Raw genomic sequence first — 27,476 nt, 5'->3', positions numbered from 1 at the left:
ATGAAAACTTAACCTAAATTTTTAACAAATGTTTATAAGGTTAAAAAATATTTTGGCTCGGCCGATCACTGTGCCGTTTGGTATACATGTATTTAGTGTCAAAATTATTCAATGTTTTGTAAAGGCACATGGTATACTGCCATGAAAAAATTGTAATTTTTTTAACAAGTTAAGGGATCCGTTAGACCCCTTAGGGGCAGTCCTGCACGTGTGCCGATGATTTTCCGGCATTTGTTTACTGTAAACTTTCTTTTACGAACATAGGCACATGCTATACTACCGTGAAAAAACAACAAATTTTCATACAACTTTTCATTTGGTTTTCCGAGAAAAGCTCAGGGGAGGGAGTGTAGTTTTAAAAATAAATTAATTCTTACATACATAATATTCATATATCCAAATGGCACATGGTATTCTACCATGAACCATTTTTGTCCCCTGGCCTCACGGTCTAAAGATTTTGATTTTACTAGATATTTAAATTTTTCATCAATGCCCCTACAAATTTTATTTATTCTCTTGCACCACCAAAATATGCAACATTTAATTATAATTTTTCTAAGAATTGCATCCTGTTGAGGGTGATTTGGACAATTAGGAAATTTAATGAATCCATTTTGCTTTTTAAAATCTCGTCCAAAATTTTCATTAATTTTTCTTTATAGCAAAGTCTAGGTATGTGATAGAACAGTCTTGATATTGCGTCGCTTATAACAAAATTAAAAAATGTCCCTGGAACGTTTAATTTACAATTTTTATACTGTCTTGTGTCTTGAATTTATAAATTTTACATCTGAATTATGTTCCCTAAATACCAATTTATTTCTACAAAAATTTATTATTTTTTGTATGATGACTAAGCAAGCAAAAGAAAGGAACTAATTTATAATTAAACTATAATTTTAAATTTTAGGCATAAACAATAGGTAATAGGGAGTAAAATATAAGTAAAATCAAACCTAATAGTAGGTAGGTACCTATTTACACTTTCCTACTTAGAAAACCAAAGTGGATTGGATGATCGCCCACGTAGTATCGCTATCACAAATAGTCTAAAATGTCTAATTAAATAATACTAAAGAAAATCGATGAAAAAACACAAATCACAAAATGGAAATCACAAAAGTTCGCAATTTGCAAAGAGACAAACAAACAACAACAAAACCGAAAACCAACCAAACGCCTCCAATTTCGGGATTCCCGAGCGGGAGTGGGAGGAGCCATGAAAAATCGATAATGCAGAGGAAGCGCCCTTACTTCGTGGTTCGGCCGGGAACTAATCTTTTCATTTGACCTTGGTCGTAAAGGATTCTTTTCTATCTCCGTAGGTTAATATTTTGTGCATGTGACGCTGTAGTATGATCACCACATAGAATTGAAATGCAAAGTGAGTATAATTACTCAAAGGCCCCTAATGCAAAAAATGTCCTATTTGCAACCCAGTCCCAAAGTGTGTCATAAGATGTATTCAATAATGTTGTTCAAATTAAGAGAGAATATCTTTATTCAGTTAATAAAGAAGCTCCAAGTTCATTTCAAGAACAAAAAACATGGTTGCACAAGTCTAATTCACTAAACATCTTACTTGACAGACCTTGACACATGTTTTATGTTTTTACCGGAGACAACCCCACTGGCATGTGACATAATATCAAAACCATCACGTAGGCATCTTGGCAATAACGCAAACTTTTAAGGTTGCATTTATAAATAATTATTATATTTATTTTTTTGTTGAATTTAATATTTTTTGATTTCTGTTTAAAAAATTTAAAAAAAAACATTATGGTATTTATATCATTGTTCATTGTGTACATTGTGATACTTTGTCAGGTATTAAGTTAAGTTTTTTATTAGAATTTATAGTTTGTTTTACTCACATTATTTGCTATTACATTATTGGTTTTATTATTTGCTTACATTAAAAAAAAAGAAACAAAAAACATTCAAATTGATTTGTACATATGTATTTGTGTTATATCTAGTCATTAATAATTAATTAATCAACCATGAGAAGATTTAATTTAAGAAATCGGCACAATTCTGGTTTTTGTTATAAGTCAAATATATATGTTTAATTTTTTTATTTAGGTGTGTTTGTTACACGACACTTATGGAAATCTCATTAATGCCATGCTTAAGGTGGTGGTTCGCGTAGCGGCAGAGACCGAGACAAGAGACAAATGTCTCGGTCTTGGAGGTGTACTCTGCGTTGAGACCACAAGATTGCAGACAGCAGACCAGTATTGCGTAATTAGTTGTATTAAGCGTAGTGTAATGGAGAGATATACAATTATTAACTTATTATTGGAAGAAGAAGACGATGATCTGCTATTATATTATTAGTATAAAACAAAACAAAGAAAGTCGACCAACAAATTATATACAACTAGAAACCAAGAAAGATCATTTTCACTTCTGATCAAGAACCATTTATTGTTTGATGAAAGTATGTTTAGGATGTACTTTCGGCTGAACAAAATCCAATTTGATTATGTATTAAGTTTAATGCAAAAAAACAATGCCAAAAAAAGGGAGAATAACCTTGAAGGAAAAATTAGCATTAAAACTAAGGTAAGCATATAACATTAGCAAACAGTAGGTAGATATAACATTTTAGTATCTATTAGAATTTTGCAGAAATTGTTGACAGTAGATCATTCGACACGTTCTCAAATTGGTTAGTGAAAACCTTCTGCACTGGGTCGGTTAAATCATTCCGGAAATGGCATAGTGATGATAAATCAGTAAAAACAGTCTGCGGTTGGCAAAATGTTGGCGTTAAATCAGCCGACCTTCTGGTAATGAGTTGGAAGAAGATGTGACGTTCACTCTTGGCCATTGACCTGGAGCGCACACTTAATTTTCTCAAAGACATTTCAATGTTTTTCGAAAATGCTGATATTTCATCAATTGACTTTGAGCTAACATTGTTTGCTGCTGATGTTAGCAGTATATCTCTGTTTTCTTACCTTTCCTTCATTAACTTTAAAAAGTCATCTTCGTTTTTTTTTCTTTTTGTAATCCTTTTTGTTTGTCTATCTGAGATTGTTGTTATTGCGCCATTACCTTCTTGTGTAGTTTCATCGATAAATGTTGAAGTAGAAGTTGATGGTAGTGGCACTATCTCATGTACGGAAGTATCTCCAATCGATGAAAGCCCCTCTTTAACTGAGGTGTCCAAATTAACTCCAGGATTCATATTTTCATGATCTATAATGTTCGAAGAGCATTGTCTTTTAGATAGTGTATTTTCTAAAAATCTAATAAAGGTGCTGCCGATCCCGTTGAACATTTTTGTTTACGCTTGTACCGGTTGTAGGAGTCCTTTATTAATTTCCATTTCTTAAGGCATTCTGAATCTGTAATAATAATAATTATTAATAATGAATGACTTGACTGTAATAATTTAAAAATAATTCATAAATATATATTTTTTTAGGTTCATGGCAACAGGAGAAACATTCGCATTTTTGTCCTTCGCATTTCGAATATTATCCTCTTATATTTTACAAATCGTTAAAGAAGTTTTCAAACATTTAATTATTAATTTGGTGCCTATTTTAATGCCTATACCAAAGAAAAATGATTTCAACCTTGTATCCGAAGGTTTTTGGAATAAATGGCAATTTCCCAACTGCACCGGTGCGAATTAGTGGATCTTTGTATTTTAATTATAAGGAGTTTTATTCCATAATTCTCCTGGCTACCGTAGATCATAACTACAAGTTTATTGCTGTCGACGTTGCTTCCTATGGCAAAAAAGGAGTGGAATTTTCCAAAAGTCACAAATGGGAAAAAAAATAATAAACAATGACTTTAATTTCCCTGATCTTCCTGGATCTAATACAAAATTGGCACAATTTTTGGTTGGAGATGAAGCATTTAGTCTTGATACGTCCCTACGCTATACTTGGGTTACCGAACAGATGGAGTAGTCACGTGATCGTTCAGCACCGGAGGTGTAGCCTAGAGCCTCGATAGGGTTCATGACTTGGGCACAGCATAAAGAAACCAGCAGTCTCACTCCGCTCGAAAATGTAAGCGAACTAATAGCATCCTTAGCCATGCCGCAGCCATGTTCTCCGGATGCCGAGCTCACTGTTTATCAAACTGTGTTCATAGGTGTATCGCCTAGTTCAGCGCCGTACTTAGTGACTATTTTAATAGCATTTTTACAAAGCGTAGCGTTTTTTATAAAAACTTTTGTATTAAAAGAGGGATATGTTAAAAATTATTAATGAAGCAAAATAATTGACTTTGCCAAAGTTTTTAATAGCTGCAAATTTGGCTGTATGGCTTAAATAACATAATTAAGCATCAATTAAAGTTGCAGCAATGTAATTTTTTTTTTTTTGATTTTTAAGGACATTATTTATATTTCTGCCATTTTAACAGTGTTGCCATATTTAAAAGAGTTGCAAAATTGTATACTTTTACTTTAGTTGGTACTTAATAATATAACAAAAATTCGCAGATTTAACCCAACTATTTGTCTTTATTTATTGGCCTAAGAGTTTCTATTTGTTTTGAAATATTACTTTATTTGTATAATTAGTTATTCTTAAACTACTATGTAGTCAGATGTTAATCTAAAAGCGTTACTATACAGGGTGTTAATTAAGTATGTACCATAAATTATTTAACAGGCGATTGTTTGAGTAATTTTAAGACAAAAAGTTCATATGAACATAGGTCCGCAAGTTCTCTGGCGGTGTTATTTATAACATTAAGGAGCTAATTTACCCCTAACATGATTAAATTTATTAGGTTCAGTGTAATCTCGAACGGGACCTGAAGAAATATTTGTGGCAAAAAAATTGGGGCGCCTGAATTTTGTGCCATTTTTAATATGTTATTTGATTTACTCAAATACAAATACAATTTTTTCGTATCTCGCTTATTTTTCGAGAAAAAAAAAGTCCACTTAATTGCATATCCCTGGATCACACAAGGAATTTGGGGAAAAGTTTCATTTGGAATTTATTATTAACTAAGCAAGATACGAAAAAAATTCAAGAGACAGAAAAGTTTTATTTGTATAATCCACAGAACATAATAAAAATTGCACAAAAGTCAGTGACATATATTTTAGTTGTTGTTAAATTTTAACACCCTGTATATTGAGAACGAAGAATTTCTGGACATATGTTTATATGAACTTTTTGTTTTAAAATTACTCAAAGAATGGTCTCTTAAATTTATGGTACATACCTAATTAACTTCCTGCACGTATTCTTCTATATCGTCGTTGTTAGATGTAGAAATGCGATGTTTATTTTTGTTTAAATATTTTGTTAATGTATGAACTTTATTTATATTAAAAAATCAATATTTGTAGTATGTAGGTATTTTTATTTTACAAGATAATAACATCTAAAAAAATGTTTAAGTCCGGCTCTAGCCAAGGCAAAAGCCGCGTGGACCGTAGCAAGTGTCAGCGGCATCCCTACTATAAGCAAAAATGCCTCGCCTGCGTTAGTACACATGCACCAAACTCGCTTATTCAAGCCAATGTATTTTTATTGAAGTGCGACTGCTGGTTTCTTTATGCTGTGACTTGGGTTTTTATTTAATTTTATTAGTCGAGCGGCTTTAGATCGTTTTGGTTGAATTTTCTGCTATTCGAATATTTGAATCTTCGCAATATTGAAAAGTTGGGATTGTGTTTATTTTTTTGTTAATTTGTTTGTTAACAAATAATGTCTGACGCGCCACGTACATCCCCATTGTCACCCCCCAAGAAAAGAGTAGGAAAACATTTGACCATTGCTGAAAAGGAAGTTATTATGAACATATATAAAACATCCAGCAAAAAGTCCAGTTTACAGCAGAAGCAGCAGGTAATAAATATTTTTAATATAGAGTGTGTCCCAGGATGAGCAAATTTATACGTGAAAATGACAAAAAATTTTGTGCTTAAAATTTGACCGTTTGGCATCCAGCCCTGTTTGATTAAAAAATAAAATTTAGCATATTATTATTTTTTTAAAATCAAGCTTGCCTTGATACGAAAATTTTTTAAATTTTATAAGTAGGTAAAGTGGAGGGTAAAGTAGTAACTCTAGGCAAGATATTAAAAAAGTTTATAAGAAAAGGTTGTTTAGAATGCAAAATTATGCCCGAATACCATATTTCATAACCATAGACCTACTTTGATTTTTACGTTTTATGTACCAATGAATTTTTTTATTCATGTTTAATTAGAGATTGAAATTTGTAAAAATCAAAGTAGGGCTATGGTTATGAAATTCGGTATTCGGGCATAATTTTGCATTCTTTTCGGAAAACCCCAATATATTAACATAACTTTGCATAACAAAATTAATGATAAAAGGGATTATTATATCATTACCTGGCACAACCTCAAAATCGGTTTGGACCCATTTTACAGGCGACCGTATTATATTTTAAAAAAAGCTGCTTACAAAGCAAAGCTGTACGGGAAAATAATTTAAAATAAGTAGGCATAATTCTCCTCGTCTAAATCTGCCAAGGTTGCATCGATGGGCGGGCCTATATTTCGCGCACATCATTTACTCCATCTGTTTGGTAATCCGACTGTAGGAAAGTAGTCAAAAGTAATTTATCGAAAGAAATATTTAACTATCGCCTTTGTCGCGCAAGAAGATTATCTGAAAACGCATTTGGTTTGCTTTGTCAGACATTCAGAGTGTTTTACACGCCTAAAGGAATAGTGCCAGAAACATGTACTGACATGATATTAGTTGCCTGTTGCTTGCATAATCTTTTACGGGAAGGATTTTTAGAACCTGCACAACACCTGTATATCAATGGAACCAGGAGGAAAATTTACCTCAAAATGTCTTAGCAATGCATGGGCGAGGAGTCTTTTCGAATAGTAATGGATTAGCAGTAAGATCAAAATTAACCGAGTATTTTATGACGCAGCAAGGAGCAGTGAAGTAGCAAGAACAACGTGTTACGCGTCTTAAATAGATGTTTTATTTTTTTAAGTCTATAATTACAACTATGTCATAATTGTTAAATAAATGTGGATATTTAAAAATCACCACTTTTATTTAGAGTTTCAGCTATACTCTTCCAAATATTATCCTTCAAATTCTCATCTCTGTATGAGTTAAGCTGAGAATTAAACAGCACAGGATGTTGTCTTATTATTTCAACTAATTTATCAGTACCTTCATCAAGTCATTTTGCACAAATTCACATGTGCTTTCTAGAGAGATGCGCGACAACTACTTGTTCGACTCGGAGACCGTCTCATTGTCTTCTCGTATCGCGGTAGCCGGTCTCACTCGCGAAATGAACGTATAGGAAAGTCGTAGGCAAAGCGCGCACTAGCGATTTATTATCGTGCGACTTTTAGTCGCTAAAATGAAGCATTAACAGTTTAATGAACATGCACGCATTCTGCGACAAAATAATCGCTGCGACTAAATAATAGAACCAGTCCTATTTTAGCAGCGACGCGACTATCGCTGTTTTGAATGAAGTATACCGACTCGTAGGGACGTGCACGGATTGCGATTATTTAGCAGTACGATTTTCGTTGGATTGGAACCGTCTGACGTTTTCCCTGTTTTCAGTTGTGATTAGTAGTACATATATAATATATTTAATTTTGGGTGTGAAATATTTGATATTAATAAAAAATCATGTCTGACAGTGAAGAAACGACCCACATTGTTCTTGATACTGAGAGAATTATTGTGGAAGTGGAAAAAAAGACCAGCGCTGTATAATAAAGAACTGAAAGAATACAGTGATAGAAATGCGAAAGAGAAATTATGGACAGAAGTATGCGCAAATGTAATAGCAAAATGGCATGAACTATCAGGTGCAGAAAGAAAAGACAGAGGCAGGTAGATTATATTTTTATTACTTTAAATAATACAAATTTTAGAAAATGTGCTTTAAATTTTGTCATATTGCCAAGCAACTGAACCTTGCGGAGAGGTAAAATAATTTGCAAAATAGTCTCGTACTTGCATGCCCGATGTATTAGCTCTTGTTCCAGCAGGCCGAATGGACTGTAAAAGGCATTCGTATGATTCCTTGTGAAATTTTATACCATCGTGTTTTCTTACAAAATTATGTAAAACGCAGCACGCTTTAATGATTTCGTCAGAAAATTCTATTCCGACATCTAAGGGACGATGGAAAATTCGCCACTTATTGCTCATAATTCCAAATGTACATTCTACCATCCGCCGAGCATGGGTTAATCGATAGTTATAAACTCGTTGTTTTGGTGTGAGGTTTCTTCGAGGATATGGTTTGGAAATCTGTTGTGTTAAAGCGAATGCCTCATCCCCGACAATGACAAAAGGCATACTCTTTCCTTTTTCATCGTGAGGTAATGTTTGTGGGTTAGGAATTTTTAATTGGTTACTTGTTAGTCTTCGGCCAAAATTCGAATTTTTAAATATATTGGAATCACTGTGTCCACCATAGGATCCCACATCTATTGAAATGAAACAATAATCCGCATCAACCACGGCAAGAGGTACTGTTGAGAAAAAATTCTTATGTAATTGTAAAATTCTGAGCCTGTTGTCTCTGGTTGCTTCATTCTTATATGTTTACCGTCAACGGCCCCGATACAATTCGGAAAATTAGTACGGTAATAAAATTCCTTGTAAATAGTTATCCAGTCCTCTTCAGATTTTTCGGACATGTAAAAAGGTTGGAAAACTTCCCATAATTGATGACAGGTATCTTTAACAATTTCTCGAACTGTTGTAGCTCCTAACAGGAATTCGAAATACAAAGAGTTAAAGCTATTTCCGGTTGCCAGATACCTAAAATAAAACGTATATAATTAGTTACAATTTTTTTTTTGGTACAGGGAAAGAAGTTCAAAGAAAGAGAGCTTGCTGCTCAGAAAAAAATCAAATCTGGTGAGCCTGCAAAAAAACGTCGGAAATACATCTACTTCGACGCATTGCTATTTTTACTTCCTCACCAACAACCCAGAACAACAAGTGGCAATGTAGGGCCTCCAGGGGATAAGGAAGAACTGTTAGGCCATAATAAAGGACCCAGAAACGATGATGGAGAGCTTTCAAACGATCATGGAGGTCCCAGAAACAACAACGAGGAGACTCCACGTTCTTTACTCTCTGCAAAACCTGCATAGAGGACACCACTCAGCAAATCTTCTCATCAAATATCCACATATGAGGCTTCGTTATTAGAGATTCTAAAGAACAAACAAACGGAGGAAGTTTCAGAGGATAAAAACTTTGCTCTTATGTTAATTCCTATGTTGGCCAAACTAAACGACGAGCAAAAACATTTTTCCAAACTTGAAATACTAAATGTGATGAGAAATGCAAAATTCTATACACAGCCTGGGCCATCAACACAAACTAACTTCCATCAGTATTTCCATCCAGGCCCACATAATATGCAGCATCAAACCTCTGTACGTTTGCCAGCAGCTTTGCCTCAATTTTCCAATACAACCTCTGTACATTTGCCAGCAGCTTCGCTTCAATTTTCCAATACAACATCTGTAAGTTTGCCAGCAAGTTTGCCTCAGTTTTCCAACCAGTCTGATAAAAACTCTTCCCTCCAGACCTACTATTCGGAATTTTCGAATAATTTTGAGTCATCAAGAGATAATGATTAGCGAATTATATGACTTGTAATCATAATGTATTAATTAACTAAAAGGAATAAATTACTTTGCGATTGTTCTTATTTACCTTAATGTTACTGCTAGTCGCTCTTCAGGTGGTGTTGCCTGCCTCCATGTAGTATTTTTATACGTTATATTTGGCTCTATTAATTGAAGCAGTGTACTTAAACTGTTCACACTTAGCCGATAATATTGAAAAAATTTTTTGGGATGCTCTACCAAACTGAAATGTATTTTGTAAAATTGTCCTTTAATTAACCTTTGACTAACAATAGGATGCACCCAGTACTTTTTTTACGTTGTTTTCTGGCGTTATTACGCAATAGCAGAGCTACTACACAAGTTGTTTCAACAAAATCCATTTCGAAAATACACTAATATTGCGATTTATTATTCGCTGTGCGCGCCCAAATTTTTTGTACTCGAAAATATTTGCGATTGCGACTAGAAGTCGCACGACAATAAATCGCCAGTGCGCGCTTAGCCTTAAGTCGAGTAGCGGTCGCGGTCTCTGTTTCGTGTCTTGGTCTTGGGTCTTTGTCGCCACCTTTACAGTTTACAGTATTTAATATAGAATGTATTGTAACTATTTTTATGCGCTTCTAAGCCATTTGTTAAATTTATTTTAATTCATCTAAAAATAAAATATTTAAAAGACAAATTATTTTTGTTTTCTTTTTTATTTTAAATTTGCTTCCATACCTATGGTGTCACTTTATAATTATTGGTAAGTATCTATATCTAAAAACGTAAAAACCTTAAAAGTTCAGACACGAATGTCCTAAATAAGCAATTTCTTGAGAACTAAATCGAAATCAAATAAGATCTTAGTTAATGTGTTAATTCTTGAAGAAAGCGATGAGGGATGTCAGATATGCAATATTAACATTTATTTTCCTTTCAAGTTCAAAATTAATAACTTTAATAAAATGTGGGTATTTTTAAACTGATAAATATATTGTTAATTTTCAAATAAAATAAAATTCTATTTAATTATATCTCTCATCATTCTTCAGTTAACGCATAAACTTCTGTAATTCTGCGAATAACTTCAAATATCGCGCAATAAATCAGGTTTAAATTTCCCGCCACACGCCACCCAAGATGGCTGCCCCCGTCCTTGTCACCAACGTCAGTGGAATTCCTGTCTGATCATTATGCAACACGCATTTCAATATATTTGTGTTCTGTGACCTGCGCAGTTTGGGTAGGGTCGGTCGGCTTGGAATCAACGGTAATGCTGACACGGCTGACGCTACAATTTTTGGAGAGGGCCAGGAGGGCCATTCTGGCACCATGCATTGTAGTATTAAAGGTAGTATAAAAGGAGTAGGTAGTAAAAATAGTATTAAAGGAATTTGCCTTTACTTTTTCACATAATAGCGCCCCTTATCGACCAACCAAAACCATGAAAAATGTTCATAATGTTTTGTTCATTCTTTCCTTCCTGGCTATTTTTTAAAGATGATGTTTTAGTTGTTTTGATTAAGCTGCCTACAATCCCTTTACACAGGTTACACATTTTTAGCAAAATTTTAAACGAGTTTTCCGTGCCCTGAAGTTTTAGGCAGAAAGACTGAGAAAATTACCATCATCAACCAAGAAGGTTCGTCATGCGCACTATAGTAGATGGTAATAGGCTTGACAATACCGTGGTTCCTGGACTGAAGCCAGTACTACAAATATTTTCAATAAAACCTAAAACCCAAAATAATCATGAAAACACCATAATTATTTACATCCCTAAAACTAACCGTAACTCCTAAAATTCCCAAAGTATTTGGATAAAACTTCTTTCTATAATAGATAATAAATATCTAAACCGATTTTAGATCGTTGCAAATCTCTACAAACGAAGGTTTTTTCGTAAAAAATTATTGAATTGTTAGATGTTTAAACATATACGGCTATAATTTCAAAAACTCCCAAAAGATTTGGATAAAACTGTTTTATTTAAAAAATAATAAGTATTTAAACCTTAGAACATTGAAATGCTAGAATTAGCATTGCCGTGAAACTATGAGTAGTTTGTTTGCTTGCAACATGTCTCATGCAATGATGCCAAATGCTTATGTAGAAATGGCAAAAACAACACACTTTATAATATCATAAAAACTTGTCACTTATTTTGACAGGCGCAAAACAAATGGCTAGAATGTTTAGCATTAGATGAATTAGATCGTCTAAGAAGAGTCCTTTAAATCAAATATTAGAGCACTGTAATGAGCTCTATAGAAATCAGAATATTGATTTTTTTAACATAATTATTAAAGAAATTAAAAACCTAGAACAACCACTTTAACCTGTAATTATCATTCTATTTGTCAGATAATAAGTGTTTGTTTGTCCCTTAAATATGATAGATATTTTAAATTTTTTACTATTTTACTTTCTAACTATATTGCTTAGTCTTGTAGATTAGGTATATTCTTGTAGTCTTATATTTTAATTACCTTTGTAAGGTGTTTTGTAAGACTTTAAATAAACAAATAAATAAATAATTAAGCGTGTGGATTTTTACATCCCTACCAATTTCATATTGGAATATAACGTTTGCCGTTTTAAGAATGTCTCGTGGGGCCAGCCAATAATATCCATACGCCTCAAATTACCCAACAACAATCCTCACAACAAACATCAAATATAGAAAAAATCAACCCCATTCTACTACTTTTAACTCAAGATGAAAACCAAATTTATCAAAAACATAATTCATATCATAACACAAAAAATAAACCAAAACCCTTTGATAACGAATCTTCTCACAAATATGAATAATGGACTGTAAAACATCAAAGTACATCAAAATCTTAAGATGGAATTTAAATTCTTTAGACCCAAAAAGATTTAAATTCCAAGATTATCTATACAATCAAAATACAGCCCTAAAAATCCCAAAATACACAATATATAGAACGGACAGGCCAGAAAGACTAGTAGGAGGCACAGCAATCATCATCAAAAACTCGATAAACCACTACCTAATTTCACCTCAGAACACATACCCACAAATAGAAACAACAGCTATTAAACTAAACTTTAATAATACAGAAATGGTTATAGTCTCAGCCTACAAACCTCCAAAAAACCATTAAACAAAACCATTCTAGACGAACTGTTTAGCTCAAATCACCCAACAATAGTGGCAGGTGATTTAAACAGTAAACATAAAAACTGGGGATGCATAAAAAGCAACCAAGAAAAATCTAAACTAAATATATATGTTAGATGAGAATATACCATGAAACCCGATACCAATGCCAACCCACATGTTTACCGTCTCAACCAGATCCGTAGGCGTTTCCAGGAATAAGTAAACGTAGCACCTTTTATGCTTAGCTGTTGTTTAAAAAGACCGTGGAAAGAACCTTATCATATTGTCCTCATGATAATCAGCATTTTCTGTTTATATAAAAAGCCATTGCTTGTTAGCTCTTAGATCATTATTATTAAGTATTTACTATAAGATAAACCTATGTCGGTTTTTATTTTTGTAATTTTGAAATAAAAGTTTTTTTAAAAAGTTATTTTTGGAATCTACAATCTAACATTGGCGCAGTCGGAACGGATAGTTATACGCCGCGAAAACAGGTTGATCCAAATTCGCGAGTGATATCCAGCGTCCTCACTCAGCAACAAGGGTACGGAAGGAACACCTGGTGAATCCCCTGGTATCCAACAAGCAGAGAACAAGACCATGGTTAAGAAGATTCTTTTGTAAGTAAAAGCATTGAATCATTCGTTTATATTTTTGTTTTTGTGTATTTTAATATTTTATACACATTTTATTTTACTATTTTTATACTGTTCGATTTTCTAATTTCGTATTTCGAAAAAAGTATTAAAAATATTATAATGTCTACCTGACCTCTCTTCTTTAATACAAGATTTGCAGAGATTAAAACAATTACCAAATGAATCCCCGTTAATATTCTTTAATAGGCTTCAAACTCTTAACTCTAAAATGCACTCTGCCGTGCAAAAACAAAATTTAACCGCACCTCAAAAAATAGCGCAAACGAATTTAATAGACTCGATGGCTCTAAACACACTATTAACCGGTTTAGACCCACGTATTGGTCACATAGTACGCGCAAGTAATCCCAACAATTTACTTGAAGCTCAAGCTAGAATTAGGCGAGAATTGCAATTGTCCTATTTTGAAAATCAAAAACAAAATAGACCCATTCAACCACATCCATCATCCAGACCAAACACTACCTTAAGACGCCCGCAAAATCCTAGTATAAAATGTTTTAAATGCGGAAGAATTGGCCATACTTCAGTTGAATGTAGAGTACAGTCAAGCCCCAGACCTAATAATTTTAGAAACCCAGCACCAAATTTAAATAGCAGCCCAAATAATTTTCAAAGGTCATATTCACAAAATCAACCTTCATTTCAAAACCCTTCTAACCCACGACCAAATTTTGGACAAAGTAGCCAAAACCAGTATCGTCCCAGTGTCATTCAAAGAAACCCAAACTATCAAAGAACCTATCATATGAACTTTGATGACGGTTCACAATATAACTATTTTGACGAAAATAACTATTTTGATGATATTGAATAGTTATTTTGATAACTACCTCGAGCAGTACGACTATTAGTATTATTCCGATAATAGTCAAACCTATTATTACGATCAAAATGTCGAAGATTTTTCTAGCCAAATTGATTATAATTTATTTGAACAGCCAATAGGAAATCCAACCTTTCTCGATTTTACCTTATGCTGTTATTTGTTACAATAACACTAAAAACAGAACACACGGTTTTACTCCGTATGAGCTTATATTTGGCCATACATCAAATAGACCCCCAGAAATACTTTACAATCAAGTAGCCCTTATTTCAAAATACATCTGCGATCTAAATAATAGAATGAGCTATTTTTCTAAAGTTGCTAGGCAAAGAACAGAACATGCTAAACAAAAGTCAAAAGAAAGATTTGATCAACGTATATCGAAAAAACAACCCGAATTCTCCGTTGGTGATAAGGTTTACGTCCGAGAATCACAAATAAAATCCAAATCAGAAAACAAATTTAACGGTCCGTATGTCATAACTGAAATTCTTTCAAATTCAGCCAATTTATTAAACCCCAAAACGAATAAAACAACCAAAGTTAATTTTGATAGAATGAAACCGTATTTCGAATAGGTTTTATCTCCCTATCATTTCCTTGCAGGTTACTGGGATTGACTTCGATCGCCAGAAGCTAATACCGAATAACGACCATTAACAATACAATTGGACTCTTTTTCAATGAAGAAATTAACATTAAAATTTCAAACGACAAATGGACACTTTTAGTATATCAAGATTTACTTCCCTTTAAACAAGCAATTGAGCATAATGATAACATCCTGAACGGTTTATTAGACAGCCTGTCAATCGAAAAATCTAATCGAATGATGGCAGCTTTTGTTGAAATACAAACTCACACTAGTCTTCTTAAGCAAATTTCGAAACACGTAAACGTTAAATATCAAGAATTAATCATCGGTACTAAAGATATTAATTTAAGAGAAAAACGAGGAATATTCGACGGTATCAGAACAGTTTGGAAATCAATAACTGGAAACTTAGATGCATCAGATGGACAATAATTTAATGACTGTATTAACAAAATTAATAGTAATGAGGCAAATATCGAACAGCTTATGCAACAACAAATTTCAGTTACAACTTCTGTTAAAAAGAGTTTTAATTCTACCATACAAAAACTTAAAATCGATGAAGAAACCTTTAATCAGAATATTTGCGAAATAGAAACTTTAATTGCTTCACTTTCAGATAATCTAGCTTTTTATCGTGCACAATTTAAAATCTTAGACTTATGTGAACCGCTAATGGAAAGCTATACATTCATTAAGGACAGTATAAATGACGCAGTAAATGCAGTCACCTTTGCACGCTTAAAGATATTACATGGCTCTGTAATAAAACCATCAGATTTAGAGGATTCACTTGGGGAAATCTCTCACTCTCTACAAAAATACAACTTACCTTTGCCAATTTCAACTTCAACTATTGCTCAATACTTAGATTTAATCAAATTAGATGCTTATCAATCTGATACAAAAATAGTATTTGTTTTAAGAATACCTCTTGTTGAACCCTCAGTATATACCCTGTATCGCCTTTATCCAATCCCGATCTTAGATAATCCAACAGGCCTTTATCAGACAATATCAACTACAAATAATTATATTGCGCGTGATGATTCATTGTTTTTCACTACATTTCAAAACTTGGACCATTGTAAAAATATCGACAGGGCAACGAAAATCTGTACTAATGTACTTCCGTACCCCATCGACAGTGATGTGATCTGTGAAGCACAACTCCTTAGGCAACATACAAAACTGCCTAAAACCTGTAGACCTTCCATTTTCTGTGCAGAAGGTACGGATAAGCTGCACATCTTATCCGTCAAAACTCATGGCTAGTCACAACATCAAGTCCAGTTCCAATCACCATTAAGTGTCAAAACAAGGGTATAGTCTCAGAAATTCTTACGGACAAAACCGTAGTCATCCTTGGAACTACCTGTGGTGCGTTTGTTGGAACTACGAGGATCCAAGCTTCACTTGAACGAGAAACAAATGAGACTTCGTCGAAGCCAAACTCATCTCCAATATTGATTCCATACTCTTGCTGTGATCAATTGCCAGAGAAAACGAAAATGTCGAAACTGAAACCATTACGCATCAGTGAACTAAATGTTGATGACCTGAACATTGCCGAACATAATCTCAATCTCAAACACATGAATTGGTTCACCATTACAACAATTGTATCCATAGTTCTGCTCATAGTTCTTTACATTACTTGCAAGTACCGAAGACGTCGAACTCCAACCACTGGTATAGTGACGAATATAGTTCAAACAATGATGACTTCCCACCATTCTAACCTAAGCCCAGAATACGGACATTTAGAGAGCAGCTTTCGAGGATGGTCCCAAGAAGACGTCCTAGTATCCACCTAGGAGACCAAGAAGAAGCAATGGAACTCAACGCCAATAAGAGTTCTGCTTAAAAGTTGCTGTTTAGATTAACACCAACTTTTCTTTTAAAAGGGGAGCTGTTAGATGAGAATATACCATGAAACCCGATACCAAGGCCAACCCACATGTTTACCGTCTCAACCAGGTCCGTGGCCGTTTCCAGGAATAAGTAAGCGTAGCACCTTTTATGCTTAGCTGTTGTTTAAAAAGACCGTGGAAAGAACCTTATCATATTGTTCTGATGATAATCAGCATTTTCTGTTTATATAAAAAGCCATTGCTTGTTAGCTCTTAGATCATTATTATTAAGTATTTAGTATAAGATAAACCTATGTCGGTTTTTATTTTTGTAATTTTGAAATAAAAGTTTTTTTTTTTTAAGTTATTTTTGGAATCTACAATCTAACATATATGCCACACAAAATCTCTTAAACATACACGCCCCACAAGAACACACCTATTTCAACTTTAAAACATCTGACATTTTGGACATAGCGATAACAAAATATTTCCCGTACAATTTAACAATTTTAAATGATAATTCCCTTGCTTCATCTGATCACACCCCATTAGTTATGGAAATAACAGATCTATTCTATAAGCCCATAATAAACACTAAAAAAATAATAAACTGAAAAAAATTCAATGATCTCCTACAACAAACACATTCTCTTTCGCTTCCTAAAACCCCCAATGAACTAGAAGCAAATATCCACACCCTCTTATCACAAATTATCGAAGCATTTGAAAATTCCTCACGCACAATTCCAATAACCAACACTCATCCTTTCGCATTCCCAAAAGACTTAAAGAACAAAATAAAAGCCCGAAACAGACTCAAGAAACAAGCACAAAGATCCTAGATCCAGAAATTAAAAAAAGAGTCAACGCATTGAACAAAGACATTAAACAAGACATAAAAGAGTTCAACAACGACCGTTGGTATAATTTTCTGCAAACACTAGAACAAAACGACGAGCACAAAAAAAAAAATTAGAAGAGGGAAGTGGCTGTGTTGATCGAAGGATAATACAAATTAATCAAACCAGATGTATTCAGAGCAATTTTATTTTAAAAGCTTAGCAGAGCGCTTTCGGCGTATGAGCCATCATCAGTGCTAACTGAAATGAGTTGGGTGTTATATGCGTGGTGTTAAAGGTGAACGAATGAAATGTACTCACTTGTCAGTTAAGCCCAGAAGTTTACCATAGTGGGAACACATTTGATATTATTAAAATTACATTTAGACGCACTTAAGACTATACAGAATACTAAACAGGACGAACAGTATTTAAAAAGGGGAGAACGTTGGTCTCCTTTGTGATTTGTTTACATTTTATTGTGGTTTCCTAGATGGCGGGAAATACTATGTCAAATTAGGTTAGCTTACAGTTAACTTTACTTTAAAATTAATATTTAAAAAGAAATTTCCCAAAATGATTTACTTCAATATTCAGTTGAGCTCGATATGTTTTAAAAACGTCTCTTCGCAATGACCTATTTAGTATATTGCATAAATTTAAATCTAATTTTAAAAAATCAAAATCTTACTTAAACTCTCCAGACAAAGTCCTAAAATTCATTAAAAACAAAATAAAAAACTATAATTTGGTGATCTCAAAAGCAGATAAGGGAAATTGCTTAGTGATCATGGAAAAACCATTTTATATATCCAAAGTTGAAACTTTTTAAACTGAAAACCACTTTAAACCACTAAAGTCCAGTCCTTTTAACAACTTTGTCAGAAAGACCTCCACTGTTATAAAACAATTTGACCGTTTTTTAGAAGAAGATAATGCTCCGTATACCCTCTTATCCAGCAACCCTACAACCCCACGTCTTTACGGCTTACCCAAGTTACATAAAATCGGCATTCCAATAAGACCAGTAGTTAGTTTCACCAACACACCAATTTCCTTTTTACCCAATTTTATCCTTAAATTGTTAAAAAATGTAACAGCCTTCTGCCCTAAATTTGGTGTTAAAAATTCTACTGATCTTGTAAATAAACTAACAGACTCACAATTTCCTAATAATTATCTATTGGTTTCTTTTGATGTAACTAATCTTTTCGCTACAGTGCCTAAATTTGAAAGTGTGAATATTAAAAATATCTTGAAGGACAAAATAAATAGCAATAATCTTATTTCCCTAATAACATTATTTAACCACTGCCTTTCTCAAGATTTTTTCCTTTTTAATAATACGTTTTACCAACAGCCAGATGGCCTGGCTATGGGCAGTTGCTTATCTCCATTTTTGGCGGAGGCCTTTATGGATCACTTGGAACCAAATTTTATAATGACTGATAACAATAAAGAAATTTTCAATTGGTACAGATATAATAATAATAATAATAATAATAATAAAGGTCTTTTTATTTAAGAAAAAAAAAACAATAATTACAAGGTTAATAGTTTAAAGGCGAGATTCAGCGCACAAAGATTCAGATATCTAAATGCCTGTTCTTCCATCTAACCTAATTATCTATACTATACTAAGTTTCAAAATAGGAATAATATAAACGCTATAAATTATAAAGAGAACATCAACCAGCAAAAAAAGAAAATGTGACAGCATATATGCCTACACAAGGAAAAAGAAACAAATTCGACCCCACAAACTAAACACATCACAAAGCAAAAGATACAGTCTGTTATATGTATGTATATCATAATATATAGTCTATTGCATTAATTGTTTTTGTTATGGTATTAGTTTGGCAGCTATTTATAATTTTTGAAATTTGATAAGAAAATGATCTTTTATAAGTTTCAGTTGAGTGAAGCGGAGGTGTTAGCCTTCCTTTATACCGGGTATTATTATTCTGAACATCTGTGCGAAATTTTATTTTATTATATAAGTAAGGTGGAGATCTTAAATTAATTATTTTAAAAAACATTGAAGATGCGTGAAAAATCCTTCTGTTGTGCATAGTCAACCACCTGGTTTCCTTAAGCTTGTGTTTTATGGGGTTGCGCTTTTTTATGCCATATATTAATCTAAGGTACGCATTTTGGAGTTTCTGTATTCTACTCTCTTCAGCAGTTCTCAAGCATGGACCATACACTGCATCGCAATGATTAAGCTGTGATAGGACCAGCGAATCACACAGTAGAATTTTTGTTTTTCTATTTAAAACGTAACCATGTATATAAATATTTTTAAGGTTTAAAAATCCTTTTTGAATACATGAATTTACGTGCTGCGTGAATCAGGTGAGTAGGTCACTATCCAGAATCAGACCCAAGCTCTTGCAGTGCTCGACGTGTTTTATAGGCTCGTTATTGATATGAATTAGGTCCCTATAATACTGTAAAAAACTCTTACGGCTACCCTTGCCCCCAAACAGCATAAATGCTGATTTCATAGAATTTAATTGTAAGCAATGGTTTTTAGAAAACTCGTAAATGCTGGCAAGGTCATAATTAATGGCAGCCACTGCTTGGGAACTTTCACCTGGTTCAAATGAGAGATATATTTGAGTATCATCAGCATAATAGTGCTGCTTAGATGATATGAATATTTTTGCCATGTTTGATACATAGATTGAAAAAAGGATTGGCCCAAGGATAGAGCCCTGAGGCACGCCAGAAGAAATCTCTAAAAAACCAGAATCTACGCCATTATAAGAAACAGCTTGATACCTATCTCTAAGATAATTAGCAATCAACGCGCATGCCCCCTCCCCTAAACCAACAAATGACAAAATATTTATTAAAAGATCATGGTTGAGAGTATCAAAGGCCTTGCTATAGTCAAGCATTACCCGTAATGTTAGTTTATTGGAATCAAATGCTGATAAAATATCATCAGTTATAGAGGCCAATGCCGTACAACAGCTGTGGTTTGATCTAAACCCTGATTGTGTCACTGGTAAAATTGAGTTGTCTTTAACATATTTCTGAAGCTGCATTTCCATTACTTTTTCTAATATTTTTGATAGCGTTGGAAGAATGCTTATTGGCCTCAGATCGCTTAATGTAAGAGGATTTAACGTCTTTGGTAAAGGGCTAACTTTCGTTTTTTCCACATTGAAGGAAAAACAAAATTTTTGAGACAGAAGTTTATGACATGGACAATATAAGGTAGTAGAAAAGGCAGGCATAGTCGGATGGTAAGTATATTAATTTCATCAATGCCCGTGGCAGTAGTTTTAATGTTATTAATAACCTTTACAATATCATACTCCGACACGGCAAAAAACCTAAAACTCGTTTGAAATAAGTAATTTTTAACACTTTTATAATAATTTAGAGTATTTTTATTTAAATTAATTTTTGGAACACAGTTGATAAAATACTGATTAATTTTTTCAACATTTTCAAGATTTTTAGGAATATTATTTCTATTTTGTTTATTTTTTAGGTTAAGTAATTTGATTGAAGACCAAACATCTTTTGTAGCAGTTAATTGTAAGTTAAAATATGATTTTTTTTCATTACGTATTGCAAGAGTGGTCATATTTCTTAGGAGGTTATAACTATTCCAGTCATCAATACTTTTATTCTTTTTGTACCTTGCTAGCATTTTATCTCTATCCTGCATCATAGCCCTTACACCGTCAGTCAACCACGGAGCGTACGGCTTGGTAATGCGAAATTTTATAGGTGGTGCATGTAAATTAAGCAACGCAACTATGTTGTCGGTTATAAAAGAAATTTTTTGATCAACATCTGTTAAATGATATATATTGTTCCAGGGTATAGACCGAAGATCCGAGTGAAACTGTCGCAGATTTATACTTTTGAAACAGCGTGTTGTCTTAAAAATAGGCGTATTTTTAGTTGAATAAAACACAGTCCTTGTATAAATAAGTTCATGATCACTTCCATCACAGGACGTTGTTCCACTAGCTATTACAGAATCTTTGTTTGTTGTCAAGGCATAGTCAATTAATGTAGCAGAGGAAGATGTTATGCGCATTGGTCCCTCAATTACCTGAGTCAAACCCAATGCATTAAATAACTCATTAATTTTAATTACATCCGAATTTTCATAGTTAAGTAGATTTATATTAAAATCCCCAACACAATAAATATTATCATGTACTGGAATAAGATTTATCAGAGTATTCTCAAAATTATTTAAAAACTCTATGCATGAAAAAGTTGGTGGCCTATACACAACCCCTATAACAATATTTTTTGCTTCAATCGATAGTTTAAACCAAAGCTGCTCTATTGCAAGTGGAGAATTAATTAACGAAAAAATAAATTCTCTTCTTACATAAGCGCCGACACCTCCGCCCCGACCATCCCTATCACACCTTAAAAGCCTATATCCAGGAATTTCAAAAGACTGACTTACAAAAGACTTTTTCAGCCAGGTCTCAGTTAATCCAATAATATCATAATTTGAATCTAAGATTAACTGCCTAAGTTCATTAAAGTGGGCATGCAAAGACCTAATGTTAATATGAGCAATTGTCAGTGGTTGATATATGATCAGTTGGTTCATATGTTGACGATTGTCTCTGTTTCTTGAACTGTGACACAGTAGGAGCTCAGTTACTCTTAAACAAGCTAAACCAAATACATCCTAAGATTTCTTTCACACTAGAAATAGAAACAAATAATAATTTGAATTTTTTAGACTTAACAATACATAAACAATCAAATAGTTTAGAATTTTCAATATACCGGAAACCCACTCAAACAGACCACATAATTTCAAATGTTTCCAATCACCCTCACCAACACAAAATGGCTGCCTTTAATTGTTACATTCACCGTCTTTTAAGCATTCCTCTATCTCCTTCTAATTTTCAAAACGAAATAAATGTTCTTAAACAAATTTTTAAAAATAATTTTAATAATATCAAATGTGTTCCCACTATGGTAAACTTCTGGGCTTAACTGACAAGTGAGTACATTCCATTCGTTCAGCTTTAACTATAATGTTTTTTACGCATATAACACCCAACTCATTTCAGTTAGCACTGATGATGGCTCATACGCCGAAAGCGCTCTGCTAAGCTTTTAAAATAAAATTGCTCTGAATACATCTGGTTTGATTAATTTGTAGAAAAAGTACAACAAGAAAAACTACAACAACACACTAGCAACCACAGAACAAGAAAAAGGCAACAGCTTTGCAGAATCTTTAAAAAAACAATTCGATATCAACCAAACCTTTAGCAACCCCGATCTTGACCAAAAAACAAAAAAAAAATTATAGAAAATCTGGAAAAATACCCAACAAACATTCCCAGACCAGTATCTTCCAACGAAATAAATCAATTAATCATAAATTTGCCAAACAAAAAAGCACCAGGTCACGACAAAATAACAAATTTAATGATAAAAATCATTTCTCATCAGAATGGAAAAAAGCACTAATTACACTTATCCCCAAACCGAATAAATCACTCAAACACCCCGAAAACTAGCGACCAATAAGTCTACTGTCCACTCTAAGCAAAATCACCGAGAAAATCATACCTGATCGCTTAACAAAAGAAACTGAGGAAAAAAAATCATCCCAGAAGCTCAATGCGGGTTTCAAAAAGAAATCCTAACAAAACACCAACTCTGTAATTTGATACAAAATGTAATAGACAACAAAAACAGAAGAAGCGCAGCAGCGCTAGCGCACTATTAGATATAGAAAAAGCGTTTAATAAAGTATGGCACGAAGGCCTACTACTAAAACTATATCAACAAGAAATAAACATAAATTTAGTCAAACTTATACAAAACTTCCTAAAAGACAGATCCTTCCAAACAAAAAAAATAACACAAAATCAAATCTCACAGAAATAAAAGCGGGTGTCCCCCAAGGCTCCCCACTATCCCCAACTCTCTTTAACTTATATCAAGTAGACATCCCACAATTCTTCCCAGCCACAAACACAGCTCTCTTTGCCGATGACACCTACATATTTGCAACAGCAAAAAAACAAGACAATATATAGTCGCCTTCGCTCTTATCGTGCGGGTTTAAAGGTCACCACGTAATATGAATCAAATTGAAAAATCAGTGGCTGCCAAAATGTTATTTCCTTGAGAGTTTGACAATACATTGAACGCTGTCATGTGACATATTAAAGCCGCGTATACACCTTAGATCATAATTATTAACTGACGTGATGCCTTTAACGCCGTAAAAATGTCTGCGGAATACTACGTATCCGAGATTCGACATGTAAAACATACGTTGGTTATTTCCTTTCATGACGTGAAAGCCCATAAGTATAAAGCCCGTTGGGTATACGCCTCATCGGTATATGCCTAGAATCTCCGATATTCTGCTAAGTTGCCAGACATATTTACTTTTCTTTTTTAAAAAATTGTCCGAAGTAGACGGAATTCTCAATATCAATTTTTCTTTACGCAATAATATCTAAATCTAAGCATTTTATATTTTTTTATGAGAGCAAAAATGCCTCCCTAGCCTTTCATTAAAATTGTACATATTTCATTTAAGAATGGTTGTTACCTATATTTTTGAGAAATTAGAATACGATTTAGCATGACCCTATGTATGTGCATAACATACTAATTTGTCGATTTCAGGGCACAGCGTCTAATTTTTAACGATTATTTGATCTTGTCTTCTTCTTTGTTTATGTGCGATTGTGTTTTTTTGTAATAATTATTGGGAAACTATACATTTTGGTATAATGACAAACAATTAATTTGTATTGTGTGTGATGCTCATGTTCATGTTACAATCTCACTTTTAAAATGCCATTTTAATTTTATGATTTATTATTTGTCGTTCGACCCGATCTATACGTTGATGCACAGAAAATTAAAAAAGTTGTGTTATCTTTTTTTTATATCAGTTAAAAGTCAAAAAAAGATAAAAAATAACTAAAAAAAAAACTGGTGAATGCGACGGGCATTTCTATCTCCCAGGGCATTCACCAATTTATTTACTTAGCTTTGTTTAAAAAAAAAATTGTACCTTTTAATCATACCTAAATAATAAACGAAATGCAAAAAGAAAACAAATTATTTTAATAACGAAAAAGAAAATAAGGGATTGCTTAGAATGTACAAGAAGAAGTAGCTAAAGCGCTTGGAATAAGTTTAAAAATGGTGCAAAAGGTTGTATATGAAAACAAGAACAATCTTATTTTCAAGCAGGAAACAAAGTGTAAAAGGAAGAAGCCGAAGACTGAAGATTTAAGTGAATGTGTAAAAATGAAGTAAACAATTTGACTAAAAAAAGAAACTAATTATAACTATCATTATCACTAACAGAGTCGGAAAACTCTTCGTCATTTTCCGAATCTTCTTCAAATGGAGCAATGATCAATGGTTTAACTTGGATATCGAGTACTTTTTCTCTCTTCCACCAGGTTCTAATAATGTTTTCTGTGTGATCCACTGATTTCCGCCAATACTCCTTTGTGATGTGATTCAATGCCTCATTCCAAATAGCTTCAACCTGGTCAGATCTAAGCCCAGCACCCACATGCTTCTCATAATAAGATTTTGACCCTGCCCAGATAAGCTCAATGGCATTAAACTGACAATGGTATGGTGGCAATCTTAAAACTTCCATGGCCATATTCACGTACCATTTCGTCAACAGCATATATTTTTGGTCTTTTCAGCGATTTTGCAATTGAAAGAAGTTCGGATTTTAGCATATATGGCAAGGGTTTCTGATTTTCTTTTACTAACCATTCATAAATTTCGCTTTTTCTTCAACTTCCATTTGGTTGTTTATTCAAAATTCTTGAATGATACGACGCACTGTCTAATACTATTAAGGAACGTTCTTGCAAGTTCTGTATTAACTGTTCCTTTAACCATTTTTCAAACATTTCGCAATTCATATTGTCATGATAATCCATACTTTTAGACTTAGCAGAAAAAATTAAACTTGCACCTGGAACGAATCCCGTTGAAGACCCGGCATGTAAAATAATAACATCCTTTTTTTTTTCACGCTTTTCACAGATTTATCTTGCCATCAAAGTTTCATCTAAGAATACCACTTTCCTTAACTTTGATTTTTCATTTTGTGTATATTGTCTTAAAAATCCTATTAGTTGGCTCACAATATTTGGTAGTTTACACAAATATCTTCTATTGCAGTCTTTTTTATAGCGAAAACATATGCTTTTAATTAATTTTGATAAAGCAGAAAGTCCAATTTCCAAAACGCCGCGTTGCTTTCAAACATCCGTCAGAAATGGCAGCGTTATATTTGTTTTTAGCCTATATAGTTCATAAATCCTATCCCTTACTTCCATTTTTACACATTCACTTAAATCTGCAGTCTTCGACTTTTTACACTTTTTTCCTTCTTGGGAATAAGGTTGTTCTTGTTTTCATATACAACCTTTTGCACCATTCTTAAACTAATTCCAAGCGCTTTAGCTACTTCTTCTTGTACATTCTTAGGCAACCCTTTATTTTATTTTTCGTTCTCGAAGTAATTAATAACATTAAGTAGTATTTTCTTGGCTTGAGGATTTAGAAATCCAGGCTTTTTCTTTTCCATAATTTGAAATTTAAATTATCTTGTGACAAATATTGTCATCCGTCAATCGAAACGAGACAGGCATGTTCGAATTTTTTTTTTGTTATGAAAGTATTGTTTTAGAACCACTGACATTTATCATTTTATCTTCGTTTGATACATTAACGCTGCATATATCTGTTTCATTTATCTGACGCGTTATAGTTAAAAAACGTTATTGCGCAAATTGAAATGAAACGTAACTACAAAAGTTTGTCGTTGATAATCCGATACACCCGCACGATAAGAGCGATTTTAACTATAGTTATTCAGCTTCAAAAACACCTAAACCTAATATTTATCCCTAAAAAATGGAAAATTAAGATTAACACCGAAAGAAACGAAAGCCAAGAAAAGAACAATGCCCAAAAATAAAATTAAAATAGAAAATAAAGAAATACTCTGGCCAAACAGTGCAAAATATCTAGGAATCCAGTTGGATACACTAGGAAACTTTAAAACCCACATAGAAAAAGCAATCTAAGAATGTAACGGACAATTCCAATCATTATACAGCCTACTATGTAAAAAAAGTCCTCTTAACTAAAATAACAAAACCTTAATTTACAAACAAATCGTAAGACCCAATCTAACATACTGCTCAAAACGCATTCATTAGAGCCCCAAAAACATATCTAAAAAAATGCAAACTTTCGAAAACAAAGTTCTTAGAAGAATCACCGTGGTTTCTCAGAAACGACGAAATACTCTCCAAATCTCCAAATCTCCAAATAGATAAATTCCTACGTAAAAAACACATAAAATTTAAAAACAAATGAAAAGACTGCAAAAACAAAACAATAAAAGAATTCCATCTAGAAATCAGACCACCAAAATAAAACAAAAATTTGTTCGTATAGAATCCTGCTATGAGAGAATTTAATTACTAGATTATTCTAAACTCATAACAAAAATTAAAAAAAAAAACACAAAACAACAGACAAAACTTCCAGCTCCGACTTCCAGCCAAAGCTTTGCATCGAACAAAGGAACACACTCACTCTCTAAACCCCAAAAACCAATCCTCAATTAAAAAAAAAAATCCCTCGCTCCCGCACCGCACACCCTAGGTTGCACCCAACAAAATCAAACAATTAGTCCAAGAAAGTGAACCAAAAAAATTCCCACCCAGAGGAAAGTCAAAAAATAAGCAAGAGCAATTCACCTAGCCGGTGAATCACAGTCCAATAAGACCCGAAGCAATTCGTAAAACCATAAAGCTATGGTTGATATGGCAACCCCAATGACAACATTAATAGACTTGAGAATGTGATCGCACGCGCTTAACAAACCTATTTCTGAATGGATCCGCTGCTATTCAGTTACCCTAACAACGAAAATCTAATGTCAACA

At 33.2% G+C, this 27,476-nt stretch overlaps 1 long non-coding RNA gene across 1 annotated transcript; it reads left to right on the top strand.

Moving 5' to 3' along the window:
- The first annotated feature begins 2,436 nt into the window (after window positions 1-2,436).
- Window positions 2,437-7,030, top strand: LOC126736911 (uncharacterized). Its single transcript, XR_007660826.1, has 3 exons — window positions 2,437-2,574; window positions 3,443-5,843; window positions 6,762-7,030. It is a non-coding gene; the product is annotated as an uncharacterized LOC126736911 (long non-coding RNA).
- The last annotated feature ends 20,446 nt before the right edge of the window (window positions 7,031-27,476 follow it).

The sequence above is a fragment of the Anthonomus grandis genome, chromosome 5 (genome assembly GCF_022605725.1).
Source record: "Anthonomus grandis grandis chromosome 5, icAntGran1.3, whole genome shotgun sequence".
Classification (NCBI taxonomy): Eukaryota; Metazoa; Arthropoda; class Insecta; order Coleoptera; family Curculionidae; genus Anthonomus; species Anthonomus grandis.
This window is presented reverse-complemented; position numbering and strand designations above follow the sequence as displayed.